This window comes from Vombatus ursinus, unplaced genomic scaffold, assembly GCF_900497805.2.
Source record: "Vombatus ursinus unplaced genomic scaffold, bare-nosed wombat genome assembly UNPS02014812.1, whole genome shotgun sequence".
Taxonomy (NCBI): domain Eukaryota; kingdom Metazoa; phylum Chordata; class Mammalia; order Diprotodontia; family Vombatidae; genus Vombatus; species Vombatus ursinus.
In genome coordinates, this window is record NW_020954590.1 from 19,621,705 (window position 1) to 19,629,621 (window position 7,917).

Below are 7,917 nucleotides of genomic sequence, written 5' to 3' on the forward strand. Positions count from 1 at the left end.
TTAATCCAATTACTGTCATTAAATCCAGAATTACTGGATGCTTTCATGTGACCCATAATCCTAACTCTAGTAGGAGCCACACAAAGATGTGTTATCAGAATGCCTCTTGCACAAATCTAAGATAAAGGTACTAGCCACTGGTTTTCAATCTAAATAACTACTTAACCTAGATTCAAACTAGTGCTAAAGATTACATTTACATACATAATAAAGGTTAAATTTTCTGACCTTTTAGTGATCAAGAACAATTTTTATATGATGTAACTTGATAAGCTTTAAAACTCTTGTGAGATAAGTAAACAATGCTATTTATTTCGGTACATGGGTATATAAAGGTATGAGTAAATAATATATTCATGTATAAAGCAAAGAAAATTGGAATAGAACTCAGAGATTCTGGTCTCTCTTGAGCTCTAACCCCTAGACTATAATAAATTCAACAATAATGATCTTTAGGAGTTTACTATGATTCAAAATTTTGTCCACTGGTTCCTTCACACTTGCATATTAGTAGACATAACACTGCTTTTTGAAGTCTGGTCCCTTCTCCCAAAAAAATGTTATCGGTCACTGCCATCAAGGTAGAATTCCATCTGAATACGCATCAAATTAAGACATCTAGTGAAAATTTAAACTATACGTGGTAATTTATTTTAAAACTGCAATAAAAGAACCTAAAATGGGCTCATCAGGTGGGAGAGGTGATCATTTTTAGTTAAGATGCCCACAATTCCACAAAGAGAAGGAAAGATGTTTTGTTAACTTAGTTTGAATGTAATATACAAAGTTCTTAAGCTGACTCTAAATTCTGAAAATGTCAGATTTTATTCAACCCAGTGGCAAACAACAATCTTAATATGACTGTTTCTTTGTAGATCACAGTCACATTAAAATACTAAAATCCATAAGCATGAAGAGTTATGAACATTAGATGTGATCTTGCAGTTAGGTGGTACAGTGAATACAGCACTGGACTTGGGGTCAAGAAGACCTAAGTTCAAATCCAGACTCAGACACATTAACTGTATGACCCTAGACAAGTCACTTAACCTCTACCTCAAGTTCCTCATCTGTAAAACTGGAGACGATAATAGCACCTATTGGGTTGCGATAAGGATTGAATGGGATATCTGTAAAACACTTTGCAAACCAAAGGAGATTATATAAATGCTATTATTGTCACTATAGCTATTATTCTCAAGTACGTTTGCTAGTTAATACAAGTTACTGCAGTTGGGAAATACACAATTCAGAACTGTGAACATGAATAGGATGGATACAACCATGAAACAGAAGAGGATAACAAAATAGATTAAAAACCAGAATTCAACAATATGTTGCTTATAAGAAACATACCTGAAACAGAAAAAATGCATGCAGAATTAAAAATAAGGGGCTAGAGCAACATATATATGCTTCAACCAAAGTAAAAAAGGCAGCAGTAGCAATCATGATTTCAGACAGAGTGGTAAAGAGGGAAACTACATTTTGCTGAAATGTACTATAGACAATAAATTAATATCAACACCAAACATATATGTGCCAAATGGCATAGCATTTAAATACTTAAAAGAAAAGTTAAATGAGGTACAGGGAGAAATAGACAGCAAAACTACAATAGTAGGAGACTTCAATTTACCCTTTACAGGCCTAGAAAGAAATCTAACAAAAAAAAAAAAAAAGAAGTTAAAGACCTGAAAAGAATTTTAGAAAAATTAGATATGATAGACCTCCAGACATTGTTGAATGGGAAAAGAAAGGAGTATGCATGTTTCCAACTATCATTCACAAAAAGTGACCATGTATTAGAGTATAAAAACTTCACAAATAAATGCAGAAAAAGAGAAATACTAAATGTATCTTTTATGGTCTATAACACATTAAAATTCTATTCAACAAAAGGCTGCTAATAAAACAATTGGAGACTAAATGACTTAATTCTAAAGAATGGGTGGGTCAAAGAACAAAACACAGAAACAATCAATTTCATTAAAGATAATGACAACAATGCAAAAACATACCAAAATTTTGAGAATGGGGAAAATGTATATCTCTAAATACTTTTATCAATAAAAGAGAGAAAGAGCAAATCAATAAAATGAGCATGTAACTTGAAAAACTAGAAAACCAACAAATTAAAAGCCCCAATTAAGTACCAGACTAGAAATCTAGGATATTAAAGAAGAGATTAAAATTGAAAGCAAAACCAAAACAAAACCACATTGAATAAATAAATAAAGCTAGGAGTGGTTTTGAAGAGGGAAAAAAAAAGCAAATTGATAAAACATTACCTAACTTGATTAATAAAAGATAACCTATTTACCACAATAAAAAAGGTGAATTCACAACCAATGAAGCTGTAAAAGAAATGAGCAAGAATTATTTTGCCCAATTACATGTCCCCAAAACCTGATGCTAAATTAAATGGATACATGAAAAAATATGTAATGCCCAATTTAACAGAAAAAGAAACAGAAGATTTAAATACCTCAGTCTTAGAAAAATAAATTGCCATAAATGAACTTCAAAAGAAAATAACCTCAGGACCTGATGAACTGACAAACAAATTCTATCAAATATTTAAAGAAAAATTAATGCCAAAACTAAATAAACTGCACAAAAAAAAAAATAAGGAAAGGTACCATGAAATTCCTTGTATCATGCAAATATGGTCTTGATACAAATCAGGGAAAACAAAAAAGAGATTGTTCGATATTAAGAAAACAATAAACATAATTGGCTATATTAACAAGAACCACAAAAATTACATGTTGTATAAAAAAGTTTTTACAAAGATACAAAGCTTATCCCATCAAAAACACTAGAAAGCATGGAAATAAATCGAGCTTCTCCTTAATATGATAAACAGTATCTATCTAAAACCAAATGCCATTATTATATATAATGGGAATAAATTTGAGACCTTTTTCAATAAAAACAGGGATAAAGCAAGGATGTCCATTATCACATTACCATTCAATATAGAATTTAAAATGATAGCTATAACAATAAGGCGAAGAAATTTAAAGAATAAGCATAGGCAAAGAAGCAGCAAAATTATCACTTCTTGCAAGTGATGGTTTCCTTAGAGAATCCTAGAAAGTCCACGTTATTCATTTTGTACAAGAAGGCTCGAACCAAAAAAAAAAAAAAAAAATGGAAGGAAGGAAGAAAAGGAGAAAGAGAAAAATAGTATGCTTCAGCCTCTATGCAGACAATATCAGTTCTTTCTTTGGAGGTGGAGAGCATGTTTCATCACTAGTCCTTTCAGATTATCTTGGATCATTGTATTGCTGAGAATAGCTAAGCCTCTCACAGTTCTTCAAAGTATAATATCACTGTTACTATTTTCAAAGTTCTGCTGGTTCTGCTCATTTCGCTTTGCATCAGTTCATATAAGTCTTTCCAGGTTTTTCTGAAACCATCCCACTTGTCAGTTTTTATAGCACAATAATGTTCCATCACCATCATATACCACTTTTTCAGCCATTCCCCAACTGATGGATAACCCCTCAATGTCCAATTCTTTGCCCCCACAAAAAGAGCTGCTATAAATATTTTTCTACAAGCAGGTCCTTTCCCCTTTTTTAAAAATCTGTTTGGGGACATAGAATATATTGCAATATTTGGGACATAGCAATACTGGATCAAAGGGTATGCATAATTTGATTGCCCTTTGGACATAGTTCCATATTGCTCTCTAGAATAGTTGGATCAATTCACAACTCCACCAACAGTGCATTAGTGTCCCCATTTTCCTGCATCCCCTCCAACATTTATCATTTTCCTTTTTTGTCATATTAGCCAATCAAAAGATGTGAGTTGGTACCTCTGGGTTGTTTTAATTTGTGTTTGCCTAATCAATGGTGATTTAGAGCATTTTCCCATGATTTGATTTCTTTGTCTGAAAACTGCCTGTTCATATCCTTTGACCATTTATCAATTGGGGAATGACTTGTATTCTTACACATTTGACTCAGTTCTCTATACATTTGAGAAATGAGGCCTTTATCAGAGATACTTGTTACAAAATTTTTTCCCAATTTTCAAGTTTCCTTCCAATTTTGGTTGCATTGGTTTTATTTGTGCTAAAGCTTTTTAATTTTATATAATCAAAATTATCTTCTTTACATTTCATAATACTCTCTTTATCTTGTTCGGTCCTAAATTCTTCCCTTATCCATAGAACTGACAGGTAAACTATTCTATGGTGTCTTAATCTGCTTACAGAATCACCCTTTATGTCTAAATCATATACCCATTTTGATCTTATCTTGGTATATGGTGTGAGATGTCGGACTATACCTAGTTTCTGCCATACTATTTTCTAGTTTTCCCAGAAGTTTTTGTCAAATAATGATTTCTTTTTGCCCCAAAAGCTTGGATTTTTGTGTTTATCATATATTAGATTACTATGGTCATTTACTACAATGTATTGTGTACCTAATCTATGATCCACCACTCTATTTCTTAGCTAGTAACAGATTGTTTGGATAATTACTGCTTTATATTACAGTTTGAGATCTGGTACAGCTAGACTACCTTCCTCCGCATTTTTTTACTGATTCCTCTGGTATTCCTGACCTTTCATTCTTCCAGAAGAATTTTATTATTTTTCCTAGCTCCATAAAATAATTTTTGGTAGTTTGGTTGATATGGCACAGATTAGATTAATTCAGGTGGAATTATCATTTTTATTACATTCACTTGGCCTACCCATGAGCAATTAACCTTTTTTCCAATTGTTTAGATCTAACTTTGTGTGAAAAGTATTTTGTAATTGTGTTCATATAGTTCCTGGATTTATATTGGCAGGTAGACTCCCAGGCATTTTATATTGTCTATAGTTATTTTAAATGGAATTTCTCTATATCCTGCTGCTAGATTTTGTTGGTAGTATATAGAAATGTTGATGATTTATGTGGGTTTATTTTGTATCCTGCAATTTTGCTAAAGTTGTTAATAATTTCAAGTATTTTTTTTTTGTTGATTTCTAGGATTCTCTAATTTCCTATTCTAATTCCTTCAATTTCTTTTTCTTCTCCTATTGCTATAGCTAGCATTTCCAGTACACTACTGAATAATAGTGGTGATAATGGGCATTCTTGCTTCATCCCTGATTATACTGGGAAGGCATCTAGCTTATCCTCATTACCGATAACACTTGCTGATGGTTTTAGATAAATACTATTTATCATTTTAAGCTTCACTTATTCCTATGCTCTCTAGTGTTTTTAATAGCAATGGGCATTTTATTTTGTCAAAGGCTTCTTATGCATATATTGAAATAATGATATGATTTGTTGACTTTGTTATTGATATGGTCAATTATTCTGATATTTTCCCAATATTGAACCAGTCCTACATTCCTGGTATGAATCCCAGCTGGTCATAGTGTATGATTCTTGTGATATATTGCCATAGTCTCCTTACTAGTATTTTATTTAAAATGGCATCAATATTCATTAGGGGAATTGGTTTATAATTTTCTGTTTGTGCTCTTCTTGGTTTAGGTATCAGCACCAATCTTGTACTGTAAAAGGACTATGGTAGGACTCCTTCTTTGCCAATTCTTCCAAACAGATCACATAGTACTGGGATCAATTTTTCTTTAAATGTTTGGTAGAATTCACTTGTGACTCCATCTGGTTCTGGAGATTTTTTCTTAGGAAGTTGACTAATGGTTTGTTCAATTTCTAAGATTAAGTTATTTAAGAATTCTATTTCCTCTTTTGTTAATCTGGGTTTTTGTAGATATTCATTTTATTTAGATAGTCAAACTTACTGGCATATTAATTGGGCAAAATAGCTCCTAATAATTGTTTTAATTTCCTCTTCATTGGTGGAAAATTCACCCCTTTCATTTTTGATACTGGTAATTTGGTTTTCTTTTTTTCTTTTAATCAAATTAACCAATGGTTTATCTATTTTATTGGGGTTTTTTTTTCATAAAACCAGCTTCTAGTTCTATTAGTTTGATGGTTTTCTTACTTTCAATTTTATTAATCTTTCCTTTGATTTTCAGTATTTCCAAACTGGTATTTAATTGGGGATTTTTAATTAGTTCTTTTTCTATTTTTTTTTTTAGTTGCATGCCCAATTCATTGATCTGTTCTATCTCTATTTGATTGATGTAATTAGAGATAAATTGTCCCCTAAATGCCACTTTGGTTGCATCCCATAAATTTTTGCATGTTGTCTCACTGTTGTCATTCTCTTTAATGAAATTATCAATTGTTTATATGATCTGTTCTTCGACTCACTTATGTTTTAGGATTAGATTTAGTTTTCTACTGATTTTTAATCTATCTTTACACTGCTCATTATTGAATGTAGTTTTTATTTCATTATGATCTGAAAAGGATGCATTTAATATTTCTGCTTTTGGTTGTGAGGTTTCTATGTCCTAATACACAGTCAGTTTTTGTTTAGGTGCCATGTGCTGCTGACAAAAGTATATTCCTTTCTATTCTCATTCAATTTTCTCCAGAGATCTGTCATATTTAACTTTTCCAGAATTCTATTTACCTCAACTTCTTTATTTTTTGTTAGATTTATCTAGTTTTTAGAAAGGAAAGTTGAGGTCCCCCATCAGCATAGTTTTATGGTTTATTTCCTCTTGTAACTCATTCAACGTCTTCAAAAATTTAGATGCCATGCCATTTGATGCATCTATGTTTAGTATTGATATTATTTCATTGTCTCTGGTACCTATTTCAGCAAGATAGTTTCCTTCCCTATCTCTTTTAATTAGATCTATTTTTGCTTTTGCTTTCTCTGTGATCATGATCACTACCCCTGCTTTTTTTGTTTCAGCTGAAGCACAACAGATTCTGCTCCAGTCCCTTATCGTTACTCTGTGTGTATCTCTGTGCTTCAAATGTATTTCTTATAAACAACATATTGTAGGATTCTGGTTTTTAATCCATTCTGCTACCCACTTCCATTTTATGAGTGAGTTCATTCCATTCATATTTATAGTTACGGTAACTGTTTATTTCCCTCTGTCCTATTTTCCCTTGTTTATTCTTTCTCTTACCTCCACCCTGTCCTTCCTCACGAGTGTTTTATTTGGGATCACCACTCCTCTAATCCACCCTCCCATCAGTCCATACCTCCCCCTTCTCTTATCCCTGTCCCTATTTACTTCCCTATAGAGCAAGATAGATTTCTGTATCCAATTGAGTGTGTATGTCATTCCCTCTTTGAGCCAATTCTGATGATAGTATGGTTCAAGTTTTGTCCACTCCCACCCCATCTTTCCCTCCATTATAATAGCTCTTTCACGCCTCTTTTATATAACTTATCTCATTCTATATTCCCCTTCCTCTTTTCCCAGTGCAATCTTCTTTCTCACCCCTTTATTTTGTTTTTTGGGGGATATCATCTCATCAAAGTCACTTTATATCTGCACCCTCTCTCTATGTATAATCCTTCTAATTGTTCTTATACAATAACTTGCCATTTGGAATGTAAACAGTTTAAACTTATTGAATCTCTTAAATTTTCTCTTTCTTGTTTTTTACCTTTTTATGCTTCTCTTGAGTCTTTTATTTGAAGATGAAAATTTTCATTTAGCTCTGGTCTTTTAATTAGGAATGCTTGAAAGTCCTCTATTTCATTAAGTATCCATTCCCCCCCACCCCCAAGGATTATAGTTAGTTTTGCTGGGTAGGCAATTCTTGGTTGTAATCCTAACTCTTTTGCCTTCCAGAATATCATATTCCAAACCCTCTGGTTCTTTAATGTGGAACCTGCTAAATCTTGTGAAATCCTTACTGTAGCTCCATGATATCTTAATTTTTTCTTTCTGCCTGTTTGCAGTATTTTCTCTTTAACCTTGGAGCTCTGGAATTTGTCTATGATGTTCCTGGGGAGTTTTCGTTTTGGGATACCTTTCAAGTAGTGATTGGTGGA

The 7,917-nt window shown here is 32.4% G+C and overlaps 1 protein-coding gene across 1 annotated transcript in view; it reads right to left on the reverse strand.

Moving 5' to 3' along the window:
* Window positions 1–7,917, reverse strand: part of LOC114054135 (putative uncharacterized protein C8orf89) — a 57,080-nt gene that overhangs the window by 35,321 nt on the left and 13,842 nt on the right. The window lies entirely within an intron of this gene.